Source organism: Hippopotamus amphibius, chromosome 16 (assembly GCF_030028045.1).
Source record: "Hippopotamus amphibius kiboko isolate mHipAmp2 chromosome 16, mHipAmp2.hap2, whole genome shotgun sequence".
NCBI lineage: Eukaryota > Metazoa > Chordata > Mammalia > Artiodactyla > Hippopotamidae > Hippopotamus > Hippopotamus amphibius.
The window spans coordinates 35797869-35813954 of record NC_080201.1 but is presented as its reverse complement, the minus strand read 5'-3'; positions in this window follow the sequence as shown (position 1 = coordinate 35813954).

The window sequence follows — 16086 nt, the reverse complement described above, 5'->3', positions numbered from 1 at the left end:
ATTCGGCTTCAATAGAGCTGGAGTGGGGTCTAGGCTATATGCATGTTTAAGCAGCTCTCCCAGCTGAGCCTGATGATGGGGCAGATTTGAAAAACATTGACTTTAACTAAATTGAGGTTGGATGTGAGAAAGAAGTATGGCCAATGGAATGATGAGAAGGGCCAGCCTCTGGCTACCAATCAGACCAGAAACCTCAGGTTGACCCATGGTCATTATGAAGCACAGTGAGTTTTGAGAAACACCAATTTTGGAAACAACTGTTGAAAGAGAAAAGAATATCTCAGAAAACTTTGGCTGGCTCTGTTCCCCAAATCCCCCCCAATGGGTGATTAAGCTGTCAGTTAAGGGGATAAAATGGCCAGTCAGTCGACTACCCTTTTCCCATGGACCTGATGCTGTTATTGCAGGGGGATGTCTCTGGTTTTCTCTCGGGTCCCCCTAAGGCCTTAAGGGGTGAAAGCCAGACTGGTGAGGGAGAGAATTACACCTCATGCCTTCACTGCCCGCAGAGCACTGATTAGCACTAACATCTCATGGATACTCCCCCTCCAGAGGGTATCGTGCCGCAGCCAGGCCTGGAGACGGAGGGTGAGGCACAAGAGGAGTTGCGACTCAGCAGCTGCCCTCAGAGAGGCTCTGGTCCAGGTCGGGGAGCCAGACTAGCACAGATGAACCAGGGAGTGAGGAGGGCTCCCAGGTCAGTGCTGGATGGGTCCTGATGAGAAGAGAACAGGTGAGCACTGGCACAACCAGGGGGGCATCCTGGAGAGCACGAGACTCCAAGTGTGCTCAGAGAATTGGACAAAGTTGCTTTACAGGAGAGTGAAGAAGAAGAGCAGAAAGGCAGCTGCAAAGGGGTCTGTGCTGCTTGGTACCATTACGTCAGCCCGAGAACACATAAAGCAGGAGTATATGTTAGCAGTGTATGTTAGTATTGAGCAAAGTGTAAAACATATGCAAGATAAAAAATACAAAGCAGCTTTCCTCTTGGAAGGGAAGAAGGAAGGAGGAAGAAACAAAAACAGTGGGCTCATCTGTGCTGGTTTATTTCCCAAGAGAGGGAGAGACAAAAAGTAAAAAAATCAGAGAGATGGAGTGACTGATCTTTGTTTTATAATCTCCTATTGACATACTTGACAGCTGATGTTCAAGCCCCCAGTTTTGATGAAACTTGCCAAGACATCACGGGGAAATGCAGCACAACAGCTCTGTAAACCCCACAACCAGTCTGCTGACGTCATTAATGACCTCTCAGGGTCCAGCGCCCCAACTGCACGTCTGTCCCTTTCTCTTTTCCATCACCAGTGATGTGAGAGGTTCTGTTATATCTGTTTGCGTGAGTTCTAAATGATAAAAAAAAAAATGTCCAAACTTAGTTCCTACTTTTAGAGTTGGCTTCTCTCACCAGACGGTAGGTCCTAGAGACTAAGGTGAAAATCAAGTCAGTCCAAATTACTCTTGAGCACAGCTTAAAACACCAGTTAAGTCCAATGTTCAGTGTCGTGTGGGATCAGCTCAAAATGGAGACCTGTACCTCTCAGGTTTAAGAACAATTCATCGTTTAAAGATGGAAACCCACTAATAGTGGTGAGAGGTATTTGAATGATTGCATGCCGCTCATTCCAGGCTCACTCGCTCCCAAGCAAAATCACTGAAACCATCTAAATTGCTTTTTTAAAAAAATACTTCTTTCCATGCAATGTGTGGATAGTCTCCTTAACATAGAGGAGATGCACATAGGTTGTAGCTCCACTGAGGTAAGTGTAAATGATCAGGAAGCTTCTGAAAATGATGGAAATGCCCCACATCCTCCCACCCCAATCAACATGATATATATTGTTAGTTTTTGTGCTGCATCTAACATTCAAGACGGGGACTGTATGTCCAACACCCGTTGCCCAACTGCTAAACACATAGGTATTCCAATCACTGGTCCAACTGGGAGAAGGGGTGTGAGTAGCACCTGCTGAAATCTGGGAGGCAGTCTGGGAGAAGGGAGACAGGGAGTCTGTGCTAAAGGTGTCCTGCCTTCAGGATCTGGTCAGCTCAAAGGCAGGAAAAAGGAAATGGATTGGACATCTTCATGTCTGTCCTCCTGAATTCCTGCCCACCCACACCCCAGCATCACCTTAGACCAAAAATTGCAAGCTAGTGGCCCAAAAATGCTTTTTTGATTTTTGGAAGTGAGGCTACTTTACATCATAATTCACATTCTAGCCTTCTCTTGAAACATCAGGGGGCCTAACAGCTCTGGGCCTGCATCCCCTTAGCAACAAGGTGCTGGAGCTGAGGAATAGCCACCCCCTCTTCAAAAGAACACTCTCTGATTCAGAGAAAATCCACCCATCCAGATGGCCTGGCCTACAGGACCCGATTCTCAGCCTTGGTGGTCAAAAAGTTGGTGGGCATGTGGGCAGAGAGAAGTGGTTCTTGGACACAATCTCTTAGTAGTTCTGCCCCTAAACAGATGCTGAGCCACTTCCCTGGGGGGAAAGACTAATCCCAGATCTGGTCCATGACATCACACCAGCCATCAGGGAGTCTTGGTTGTGGAGGTTTCTGCTAATGAAACTTGAGTAGAGCCCTCAGTCCGAGTGGCTGAGGCTGACACCCTCTGTTGCATAGAGGAAACTGACAAGGGTAAAGACAAGCATATCCCAACTGGGGAAAGGAGACAGATGTCACACAGCACCCTTCTCACGCTTTCCCTGCGAGACTCACTTTCCTGTGAGGAAGGCGTGCGTGCTTGTGGGGAGGCGAGTTTAGGACTCGAGGCAGATGGAGGTGAGGATCACTGAAAGGTAACTGTTGAACAGGAGCATTTACAAATAGTTTAGCAACTGCCTAGGTCCCCTTTTTCCCACATCTACCTACAATTTTAACTTTCTCATTAGTAAGTGAGAACTGTTCGGTAAACAGCCCAGCTCCTGACTCACTTCTGTAGTAGGAGACAATTAAGTGGAGGGAGGTTTGAAAAAGCACTTGTTTCACTGGTTTTCAACAAGGATGAGAATGACAGACTTTCTCCTCCTATAGCTCTCTACACTTTCCAAAGCACTTTCATGTCTGCTTTATTTCACAGACTGCAGGGAGGATGGGGAGCTGTTTCAGAGCTGTGGAAACCGAGGCGCAGGTAAGTTGCATGACAGGACAAAGGTCATACTGCCGGCGAGTGTCCCAGTCGAGACCAGGATTCGGGGACACCTTTTGGCCGTTCTTTTTCTTCGTGGATTTCATGACAAGCAGATTAATGAGGCTTGGTTGCCATGGGCACGGTGGATGCTTCCCTCACTCAGTGCTTGTGCTGTGACAGACTTTACCTGTGGCTGCGAACAGCCCCAGACAGGAATGAATTCCAGCTGGTGGTAACCCTCAGGGCCTGTGGGATGCCTGGAGATGCCCTGAAAGAGCTGTCACTGCCCCCCCTCCCTTGCGCACTGAGAGAGGCTCGTAGCCCCTCCCTGCTGTGACATTTCTCAGCATCAGAACTCAAGCAGACAAGCTCCGCTGGGCCAAGACAGTTTGGGCAATCAAAGTCTGCAGCTGTGATAGAGGCCTGGCATTTAAGTCTATTGATCAATGACAGAAGTAAAACACAAGGGGAAAAATGCACCAGGAGATCTTACTGTCAGAGCCAAATAGAGGCTTCTCCTCTCTGTTTTGAAGGCAGCTGAAAAGAGAGAGAGAGAAGGAGGAGGAAAAACAATCACAAAGCCAAGGAAAAGTGGCGCTTCAAGATTTTGATTGGTTTTTAAAGGTTTGAGGCGGGGGCTGCTAAGAGCAAAGGGCTCAGGGGAGGGCATGGGTGGGCAGGGGGGGGGATCTGGGTGAAGTTCTTGATTTTCCGGTGGAGCTGGCTTCTGTTTGTATCCAGCAGTCCAAATGCAAATGCTGTTGCTGCACATCCTTAGGCGACAACTTTCTGCCATAAGTGCAAGACAGGCCACGTGCCTCCCTGAATGCAACTGAAGTGACCCAGTTGTACGTGTTCTTCTCTGTCTCCGTAAGTGCCAGACTCAAAGAAAAGCTGAGGCTCCGTTCATCTTGCTGGGGAGAAGAAAGGGCATCTGCCTGAAAAGGGGGAAAGAAAGGGGCAGAGGAAGCAAGGGACCCTCAGCACAGGGAGCTCACGGGAGATGGAGAGTCAGGAATCCTGGGTTGCTGTGTGACCTGGGTGTAGTCAGTCATCCTTTCTGAGCTCCAGCTTCCTCTCTCCTGAAAAATAAGGAGGTGGAGGTAATGCCCTTGAAGGTTCCTTCTGATCCCATGAAACGACTTCAATAATTCATCAGCATGCAGAGCCCAGGCTGAGCAGCAAAGAGCCAGGCTGAGCCTCTCAAGTACAAGAGCGTGCTGCCTGGGCAGAGGTGAGCCTTGGGAGCAAGGGAGCCCAGGCAGCTAGGAGCCCTCGACCTTCAGGGAGCATCAGGCACCACCACCCCACCCCCAGTGGAACCGCAGAGCTCCTCTGTAGGACCCAGCAATATGCGTTTTTTATGGCTTGGACATTCTAGGTGATTCTGATGCCGGGAACCTGTATCCCACATGCTGAGCGACGCCAGCGTGGTTGTGAAGGACCTGAGCTCTGGATTTGGAGAGCTGGGCCTGGTTTCATCCCTGTCACTCTCCAGCTATGTCCTGGGTCTAGTTGTTTAATCTCTCTGAGCCTCAGTCTCTTCATTTGTACGATGGGGATGACAATATCCATTTTATAACTTGGTTGTGGGAATTAAATGAGCTACTGTATTAAAAGCCTTTAGTCAAGAATCACATGTTGTAAGTGCTCAGTAGTTGATGCCACTCTCATTAGTGTCATAATTGTGATGGTTATTGGAGGGGCTTGGGTAGGGGGCATGTCACCTGGCAGAGCTGGTGTGAAGACAGTCCAAGTATAAAAATTCTCCAGTAATCCACAGCCATTTTTATCAAAAGACGAGACGTTCTTGGTGATGTGCGACTGAAGTTTCTTATGTGACAGTTTAAGATCTTTCATCTTTACCTGCGCAATCTTACTCCTGGCCTGGTCTTCAAAGTGGCCATTCAGACATTCTGGTTTAAGGGGAGACATTCCAAAGAGCCCCACCCACCAGAAGAAACGCTCTTCACCTCTTCCTTCACCATTTGAGCCCACTCATCTCCAGACACTCTGGCTCAAAACTGTCCTCTGTCTTGGGATGTAGTAGGTCCACTCTTTCCTGGGATGGGGGCTGAAGGTCAGAAGGAAGAGAACAGAAGGTGGCTGTGAAGTCCTTTAGGCCAGCAGTCCCCAACGTTTTGGCATCAGGAACCAGTTTCGTAGAAGACAGTTTTTCCACGGACAGGGGTGGCAGTGAGGGGGGATGGTTCAGGCGGTAATGCAAGCCTTGGGAGCAGCAGATAAAGCTTTGCTCACTGACCCACCGCTCACCTCCTGCTGTGCAGCCTATTTCCTAACAGGCCATGGACCCGTATCAGTTGCCATGGAATGGTATCCGTCCATGGCCCGCAGGTTGGGGACCCCTGCCTTAGGCACTGAGCGTGTGTCCCAAACTCAAAAGCCTACAGAGGCCATGCAAGAATAGCCGATGTACGATGCAGCCCTGAAGAGGGGGTACTGACAAGCCAGAGAATGGACACCTTATTTAAAGGGAGGAGCGCCTGCTCGGTGTAGCCAGTTGTGACATGCAGGGAGTTTTGTGACACAAATTTTTGAAAGCAAGCATAAATTCATACATTTTTGTGAACTCTCCTTATTTGTAAGTGTTGCCAATTAAATCAGTTTCTCCCTAAAACACAAGTCAAAGATCTGGAAACCTCTGCCTCCTTCTGGAAGCCTTCTGTTCATTTAGACAACCATGATTCCTTTCCACTCTCTGGCACCTCCCCTCCCCCAGCACTCTGTGCCTGACCCACCCTAGTTCCCTGTGACATCCTGTCTTGTTTGAGCTATTTCATGTGTTTTCGGGAAGCTTGGGCTTTGCCATCAGAATCCCAGCTCTGTTCATCACTAGTCTTATGGACCTGTCTGAGCCTCAGTTTCCTCACCAGTAACATGGGGCTCATTGCAGCGTCTCTGCCGTTGTGCTGACCTAAGGGTTCCAGCACAGGGCCTCTCTATCATATATGCTCCCCAAGTGGCTGCTCTTTGAGTACAGGGACTGCACCTGCTCCACTTCCCCGAGCCCTTTGAGTACAGGGCTCAGCACAAGATAGCATTAGTTATTCGATTTATTTTTAAATACTGGGATTTTTAAAAAAGACTTTATTTTTTTAGAGCAGGTTTAGGTTCATAGCAAAATGGAGAGAAAGAGAATTCCTATATACTCCTTGCCCCGACTCATGTATAGCTTTTTCCTTTATCAACATCCCCCATCAGAGAACTATGTTTATTACAACTGATGAACCTACTATACACGGACACATCATTATCACCCGAACTCCATAGCTTACAGTACGGTTCCCTCTTTGTGTTGTACATTCTAAGGGTTTAGACACATAAGTAATAATATGTAACCACCCTTACGGTATCATAGAGTAGTTTCACTGCCTCTCAAATCCTTTGTGATCCACCTATTCATCCACCCCCCCCACCAACCCCTTCACCACTGACAAGCACTGATCTTTTTACTGTCTCCATAGCTTTGCCTTTTCCAGGATGTCGTATAGTTGGAATCATACAGTATCTTTTCAAATTGGTTTCTGTCACTTAGTAATGTGCATTTAAATTTCCTCCATGTCTTTTCATGGCTTAATAGCTCATTTCTTTTTAGCGCTAAATAATATTCCATTGTCTGAATATACCACAACTTTTTGTCCATTCACCTACTAAAGGACATCTTGGTTGCTTCCCAGCTTTGGCAGTTATGAATAAAGCTGCTATAAGCAGCTGGGTGCAGGTTTTAGTGTGGTCATAAATTTTTAACTACTTTGAGTAACTACAAAGGAATGTGATCACTGAATTTTACGGTAAAAGTATGTTTAGTTTTGTAAGAAACCACAAGATTTTCTTCCAGAGTGGCTGTACCATTTTGCATTCCTACCAGCAATGAATGAGAGTTCTTGTTGCTCCACATCCTTCCCAGAATTTGGTGTCGTGAATGTTCCGGATTTTCACGATTTTAATAGGTAGGTAGTTGTATTTTGTTGCTGTTTTAATTTGCATTTCCCTCATGACATATAATGTGAATCATCTCCACGTGCTTATTTGCCAATATCTTTTTTGGTGAGGTATCTGTTAAGGTCTTTGGCACAGTTTTTAATCAGGCTGCTTATTTTCTTACGGTTGAGTTTTAAGAATTCTTTGTATGTATAGGATAACAGTCATTTATCAGATGTCTTTTACAAATATTTTCCCCGATCTGCGGCTTGTCTTTTAATTCTATTGACAGTGCAGAGCAGAAAATTTTAACTTTAATGGAGTCCAGGTTATGACATCTTTCCCTTATGGATCATGCCTTTGGTGTCATATCTAAAAAGCCATCGCCAAATTTAAGGTCATTGAGATTTTCTCCTACTATTTTCTAGGAGTTTTGTAGTTTTGCATCTTATGCTTGGGTGTGTGAATCATTTTGATTTAACTTTTGTGAAAAGCATAAAATTTGTGTCTATATTTTTTTTTTGCATGTAGATGTCCAGTTGTTCAATATGGGGATTTTGGACACTCTACCATGCAGTTCATTGCACAGAAAGTAATCGAGCACTGCTCTTTGATCAGGAATACTAGAAGTGCAGGGAATGCGGGTTCCTACAGCATTGCCAGCCCTGTGATGTGAACTCTGGTTGCCTTAGCATCCTTTGGAAAAAGTGAGAAGAGTCAGAAACAACCTCAAGATTGTGTCTTTGCACATTGCATATGTTCAGAACGGGAAATAGGAGGGGTTTAGAATTTTCAGTTCTAACCAAGCTAAGGAAGGATGCCCAGGACATTCCCTTCAAAGGCAGATGGGTTTCTACTGATGATTAGCTGCATCTGTGGCTTTTGATTTAAAGACATTGGAAATTTCGCCTCTTAAAGATGTGCAATTCAGGCATGCAGAGAAACTCTATTTGTAAGAGAGTTAGAGCAAATGTTTGACTAAAACAGACCAGAGAAGGCAAATATGATCAGGATTGCAGATTTTGCAAGACTCCTTCCCTTAATGACCCAACCAACGGCTGGGAAAATGAGTACCACTAGAAGAAAACAACTGTGACTATTCCTGCCTAAGTGAAATGGAGGAAGAAACCAAATATCCAGATGATTCATATCCGCTGTCACAGAGCTGGGTTGGCAGAAGAGAGTGGGAAAGAAACACAGCTTTAGGAAAAGGAAGATGAAAGTTCTGAGGTTCAATACTGAATGATCACGTCTTCTGTCTGATAAGTACCTATGCACTGGACTCTCAAAGGCTAGACTTACTGTCTGGATAGATTAAAGGGACAGCAGTCCTTATCGATGAAAAACATGGTTCTAAACAGAGCCTCTGGACTGCTTTAACGCAAGTCTGTGCTACTTCTCAAAATGTGAGTTTCATGACCCCCATTTAGATCCAATCAATATCTGACCTACAGGTCACATTTGGTCCCCAGTACCCGATTTGCTTCAACACATCATGCAGTGCTTTTTGATCAGCAAAAATTTTCTGTTTGTAGTCCATTTTCCTTGGAGAAAGGGTTGACTCAGTCCACTAGTCCTAGCCTTGTCTCTGGGAACTGCCTTTCCTCCACAGAGATTAGCCTCTGGCAGCTACGTACATAATATATGACCCTGCCCCTTAGGTTCAGCTGATTGGATAAAGTGGACGCTGGACCAAAATGTGCCAAACTCTCCCTCCTAAAAAATTCTGGTGGAGAGATATAGAGAGTAGGGGTAATAAGCTGACCAAACTCAATGGCAACTTTCTAAAGAGATGATCTCTATTTTGGTCAGAGTTCTTTTGTTACTAGCAAAAGAGACTGACTTTGGTTATTTATTTGAATGAGTATTTATTAGAATATGGATAACTTGAAGAATTACTGGGAAAGCTAAAAACCCTGAAAAGCACAGAACCGAGGCAACCCTGGGGCTTTGAGAAATGATAACTTCGAAGAATAGTTTTATGGAAAGAACAGGTTATTCCCGATACTATGGCCAGAACAGATGAATTTCACCTGTTTTGAATCTCTTTAAATTTCTTTTCAAGATTCAGGTTCCTGGGAGTGAACATCTAATTGGCCTATCTTGGATTCTGTGGCTTCCCTATTAACTAGGGCAATGTAGGATCCCAGTTTATATTCCACCAGGCTGTATTTAAAAGGGAAAAATGCTTTTGCCAAAGGAAATTGGAGTCATGGTGGAAAGGGGAATGAATGTTGCACAGTCAAAAACAACAACACTCAGGGTCACCAAAGATGTCCTGCTCCAGCTTTTTCTAGAGACAAGATTATTCTGTCTTTCTAGGATTCTATGAAAGACCCCACTCGCCCTCCAGCAAATTCCTTTCTCTGTTTAAGCTGGTTTGAATGGCTTATGTTACTTTCAATCAAAAGATTCTTCACTGAGACACTATTCCTCCATTTCTGTAAGAAATGAACCTCAACTTTGGCCCTCACTTGAAAGAGACCTGTGTATTGATTGGGCAGCCCATAAGAAATCAGCGACCTGTAAGATCAGAATCAATGTACACCAAATGAGCTGTGTGTGGTGGCCTCGGAGCAGTGTCCCCAGTCTGTTCATTTCCATTCACTGAGACTCTCCATGCCCAGCCATGCTCCCTTCTCCAGCTCCTGAGCAGATAATAGAACAATTTTTAAATACAACAAGAGGTGTGATGTTGGAAATGCTCTCAGAGAAAGCCAAACAAGCCAATGGAGCCATGGTAACAGTGCAGATGCATGCTTTATTACCTTGAACCCTAGAGGAGAGAATACGCTTATTGAATCCCATGACTCCCAGGCCGGTCAAAGACAAACATCTCAGGGCAAGGATATTCTGAGGTCCATTTCCCTTGGAGAAAGAAAAGGAATTTCTCTCTATTTAAGTGAGTGAATGGGCAGGGCAGCTCTCTGGACCATAGAAATAGGGGGAGGGCTCTATAAAGGCTTCAGAGTTCCTTTCTATAGAAATGCTCTTGCATAAAGGAGTAATATTATTATAAAAGTAGCAGCAAGAGTAATGGTAATTCTCAGTGCTTTAAGTAGTTGCTATGTTAGTTGCACTGTACTGAGTGCCTAAGATTAGTGTTTTTCCCCTAATGGAGAGGTCATCTATGTCCGTAAGAAGGAAAACAGTCATGTGATGTGATTGGCTTCCCCACTCACACACTGCTGAAGATCTCGTCTGCACCTCTCTTTGGACACAGCATTTTTTTTTTTCTGTGTTTTTTGGTTATTCAGGTCAATTCAAAATGTATTTACTGGCCTAGTGTTGGAAAGCCGGAATGGAGGAAGGGCATAAAGAAGAGAAATAAGACAAGCGCCTGCCCTCAAGGAGCTCACAGACAAATGAAAAAGACCAAAAAGAAAAAAAGAAAAAAAGCTAGTAGGTAAATCACAATATACTGCGGGTTCCTATTTATGCGTTTTCCAGTTCTCTGGCGTTGGAGAAGAGACACAAATGAGAAAACATTTTCTTCTGCAGTGGGAAAGGGCAGGGAAGAAAATAACATTGAGCTCATGCTTAAGGGTTGAAAAATCGCCCACGAGGTGAGTGAAGTGGTCATTATTTCCCCGGGTATTTCCTGAGGATTCATGACATTTGATTCAACTTTAAATTCTCCCTCATGCTTATTAATCTCAGGTCCTAGGTCAGGGCACATTGCACCTGGTAGGGGCTCTATAAACGTTTCTTGAATTGGTTCAAAGAACATCGGGTCCCCAAGTCAGACTCCTCTCGGTTGTTTTAAAAATAAAATTCAACAAGTTGTGTTTTGCTGTGAAAGGTATAGACTAGCATGTTTAAGATAAGGTGTAAATCATTCTAAGTTTGGACTGTGTGAAAGACTCTGAGATTCCTTCCTTTTTTGGGAAGAGGGAGAGAAGGAGGTTATATATAGACTGATGCAATTAATGATGGAATTTTCTTAAGCGAGGCTAAACTAAAATATTACAATCTCCTCGCTCATCTTCTGGGAGTGTAGGTTTCCAAGATCCTACATTTGATAGGTGTTCCAACCTCTTGACCTCAATTCCTACCACTTTTTTCCTGCTCTCCACGTGGCCACACGGGCCTTCCTGAGGCCCCTCACACGAGGATAAGCGTTTCCCATCTGGATTTGCTACCATTCGCCTGACACGTCTCTGAAAAGCTAAGTAACATGGAATGGCACTAGGATGCCAGACGCTACACCTTCCTAGCTGAGTGGTCTTTGGCAGTAACGCCCTTGGATTGGGGCTCAGTTTCCTCATTAGAGAAGTAGGGATAATAGGTCTTGACCACATACTTCACAGGGCTATTAAGAGAATTAACTGAGATACCATGTAGGAGAATGTTTTGGATATCATTTCCAAGGGCTCTACATTTTTTAATGGATTACTGTTCTAATAGTGTCTTGTGTGGATTAATTTATAGGGTTAGAGGACCTTTAGGAGCTTAGATGGAGCACTGGGAATGTTGATAGTGAGGGGATGAGAAGAGTGGTGGGGAGAGGCTAGGGCTATACCTACAACTCTTAACCAGGGAAGAGGGGTTCTTAAAATTGTATAAAGAGTGTATGTAAATGTGGAGATATGCTGTTTTTCTGAGGTGTGGAGCCTCAGCTTTCGTCAGATGCTCAAAGAGGTCTATTCTCTACAGTGTTGAAGCGTCATTGGTTTGTGACAGTGGGAGGCACATTTTGAAAAAGCACAACTCACTGAATGGGATCAGGAAAGCAAAAGCAACATTTTTAAAAAAGAAACATTTATTAAAATTCTTTTCTTCCAGTTTTATTGAGATATAATTGACACACAGCAATGTGTAAGTTTAAGGTGTACAGCATCATGATTAGACTGACATGCATCATGAAGTGATTGTCACAATAAGTTTAGTGTACACCCGTCCTCTCACAGAGATACAAAATTAAAGAAATAGGAAAAATATCTTTTTCTTTGTGATGAGACCTCTTAGGATTTATTCTCTTAACAACTCTCATATAGAACATATAGCAGTGTTATTTATCTTTATCACGCTGCACATTACATCCCTAGTACCTACTTGCCTTATAGCTGGAAGTCGGTACCTTTTGACCACCTTCATCCAGTTACCCTGCCTCCCATCCCCTACCTCTGGTAACCACAAATCTGCTCTCTTTTTCTATGAGTTTGGATTTTTTTTGAAGTATAATTGACCTGCAACATAGTGTTAGTTCCTGTTACACAACACAGTGATTCAGTATTTCTATACATTTCAAAATGATCACCATGATAAGTCTGGTTACGATCCGCCACTGTACAAAGATATTACCTAATTATTGACTATATTTCCCACCCTGCACATTTTATACTAGTGAATCATTTATTAGCAATAGCAACTTTTGAGCTGAAATCAGGAGGAGAAGGGGAGCCAGAAGGATGCTGTAATCAAACTGGCTCCATCATTATTTTGCCTGGACTCCAACCAACGCATTAGTAACCATCAGCACGATATTTTATTCCTGAATCAAATAGGTTCTGCTGCATAACAATCACCCCAAACCCCAAAAGCTTGAAACAAGAAGCATTTTTTTTAACATATGATTCTATAAGTCAGCAATTTGGCCCAGACTGAGCTAGGTGAGTCCTCCGGTCTCAGCTGGGCTCACTCCGGAATCTGCAGTTAGCTGCCAAGTTGTCCGGGGACTGGCTGATCTGGGGTGGCCTCGAGTGGGTGGCTCATCGCTTGTTCACAGGGCAGCTGGGCAGGAATCCAAGAGAGCGAGTGGAAGCCTCATGGGGCCTTGGCTCAGAACTGGCTACCATGACTTCTGCTGCATTGTATGAGCCAAAGCAAGTCACACAACTATCCCACATTCAAAGGATATGCATCCTTTGCATATCCATATGCATATCTTGCTAATAGAGTTACAAAATAAATATATATATATAAATGCATGCATACATATGTATTACAGTTAAAATAGGAAGAATTTAATTAAACAAAAAATCTCAGAAAACATGTATTGTATATGTGAACTCTGTTTCTCTTCAATATCTCATACACACAATACAAAGCAGAGGTAATGAGGATAAAACTCAAAGGAACTGTAAAACCTAAAATTCAATAAAGATGAAAGACAAAACTCAAAGATCAAAAAAAAAAGGAAGGATTCCATCTCTTGACAGAATGAGATATAAAATCATTTTGCAGAGAACATGGATACAGGGAGGAGTGAAGAATTGTGGCCACATTTTTTTTTTTTTTTTTTTGCAATCAACCACCACTCCCAACCCCATGCCTAATTCATCAGTCAATTTTGGTCCCTTTTAATGACCAGGAATTCTGATATTCTTAATTTTATACCAGCCACTTTGACAAAAACAGAAAGCCTTAGATAGAGATTACCTATGGCACAGGGCCCAGAGAGAGAGAATGGTTTATCCAAGGTCATAAAGCAAGTGAGCAGAGCAGCCAGGACAAGCACTTCCTTATGTCATTTCTATTCTGTTTTCAGCTACTTCACACCACAGCTCATTAATGCTTTGGGACTTCTCCAAACAAGAACCTACATCAGTGTTTCTCAAAGTGTTTGTGATAAACGGCCAGATTTTGTTGTTGTTGCTTTTTGTTGGTTTTATTTCTAATCCATCATGGACCAATACTAGTGTGAAGCTCATGCCAAGTATGACTCATCATGTGAGCTTGACAACAATCAAACTGCTTTATACCCTCTTGAGTGAAGTGAGGCCCCTGATCACACACTCAGCTATCACTGCAATGTCAAATTGCTATACAAGTTTCTAAACGCTTACTCTTACTTTCTGCAATTACCTCACTGCGGAGAGGTAACAAGCAGTTGGCAGAGCGATGTCACATCTTGAGAAGCATTGCTCTGCATCCGTTGTCTCATCCCATCTTCATCATATCCTGAGGAGGTAGGAAAACCGGGGCTTTGTGGCCCTTTTGAATCAGATAAGGAAACTGTGGCCTAGAAAAGCAAAGGGCTTATCAGAGATCACCCAGGACCCTGGATACCTTGTCCAGTACTCTTCTCATCCTGCACCATATCACTCTGCCTCCCTAAATTATATTTGAAGACCAACAAACCTGCTTAGTTAAAGAAATCAGCTTTCTCTTCACATCCTGAGTGCAAAGCTTACCCTGAGTTACTGAGGCTGATAAAAGTTTACCTTTTACGTTAGGGATTTATGCATTATTTACATGATCAGATCCCCCCTACCCCATGCTCAGAGAAATTAATTCAAAATGCAGTTACACAGTATTTCACATTTAAACATTTAAAAGCTCTTCAGCACTCCCCTAAGTGTGTGTGAGTCCTGGGGTGAGGAGGAGGTTTCTCCCCAGTGCTTTACAAAGCCAAGTTGCTGAGGCAGCAGAACCACAGGCCCCATTTACGTGCAGAGCAAGTAATTCTCCTTGGGCTAACATGGGCAAAATCAGAGAATGGAAAGTGCAGGAGGGCAGCAGGCCTGTCTTGGTCCCACTTCTGCCATCCTGGAGTGTCCAATAGACAGAACACAGAGCACTGGGCAGCACCATATGCCCTCCAGGTGGCTCAAGAAGAGCACCGGCTCCTGCCTCACTTTTCCTATTCCACACTTTAACCAAACAGGTGAAGCCTTCAGGGCAGAGATCCTGTCTGTCTGTGCTGGGTCCTAGAAACTGTATGACTCTGGTCTTAGAAGGGGCATAGTTACCCTGAGTCTTCTTTGGGGCTTGGGCTCTGTGGTCCTGAGAGGAGACTTTCACCTTGACTTAGCAGACCTTACAATCCCCAGACTCTTGTGCAAGCTTCATACAGGATGGAGGGGCCCAAACAAATAGGGCCCCAGGATCTGATACCTCAGTCGGCAAGTTTCAGGGGTGTCAGCTGGACATAGATACAAGCAGATCTCTTGGATCTGAGAGTTCAGTAAGAGAGCCTGTACCCTTGGGATCATAGAATTCTAGGGCTGGTGGGGGAGGGTTCTTCAAGCATCATTTCATCCAGGGTATGCTAATCATGCTCTGTATCCTCATTGTTTTATGCTTCCTTTGAACAAAAGTTTCGATGGCTTTAGGGGAAAAAATGTAAAAAGAAAAAAGAAATCACCGAGTTAGTCCCATTCCCTCATTTCTTTTCTTTTCTTTCTTTTTTTTTTTAAATAAATTTATTTATTTATTTTTGGCTGTGTTGGGTCTTCGTTGCTGTGCATGGGCTTTTCCCTAGCTGTGGCGAGCAGGGGCTACTCTTCATTGCGGTTCATGGACTTCTCATTGTGGTGGCTTCTCTTGTGGAGTATGGGCTCTAGGCACATGAGCTTCAGTAGTTGCAGCACTTGGGCTCAAAAGTTGTGGCTTGCGGGCTCTAGAGCACAGGCTCAGTAGCTGTGGCGCACGGGTTTAGATGCTCCACAGCATGTGGGTTCTCCTGGACCAGGGCTCGAACCCATGTACCCTGCATTGGCAGGCAGATTCTTAACCACTGCACCACCAGGGAAGTCCCCACACCCTCATTTCTAAATGGAGAAACCAAGGTCCAATGTGGAGTATGACATGTGAGGCCATTTAGCTAATGGACAGAAACAGTGTCATTGATTTGTCCCTCTGGCCAGGGCTCTGTCTACTACTCTCTTCTGATACTCTAGTTCCTCTCCATTTCCAAAGCCTTTCCTGGCTTCAGTTCAAAGGTAGACCTGTTTAAATTGGCCAAGACCTCCTAACACTTTGGGGAGCCCTCATTGCTGTGACAAGGTCTCACACTTTCCCTCTGCTCAGAACGCTCTTCCCACAGATGCTTTCGTGGCTGGACTCCTGGTGGCACTGAGATCTTCTTGACCTAATGTGGCCTCAGAGAGGTTTTTCCTACCTTTCCCTTACCAAGTGACTTCTCTCCATCACAAACATGTGCTAGGTACCTTCTTCCACATCTCCATGTTTTATCTTCTTAAAGGTTTTATTAGCAACTGAACTTGTTTGTTTATTCTTTAAATTAATGTCTATCTCTCCTAACAGAATGTAAAGTCATGAGATCA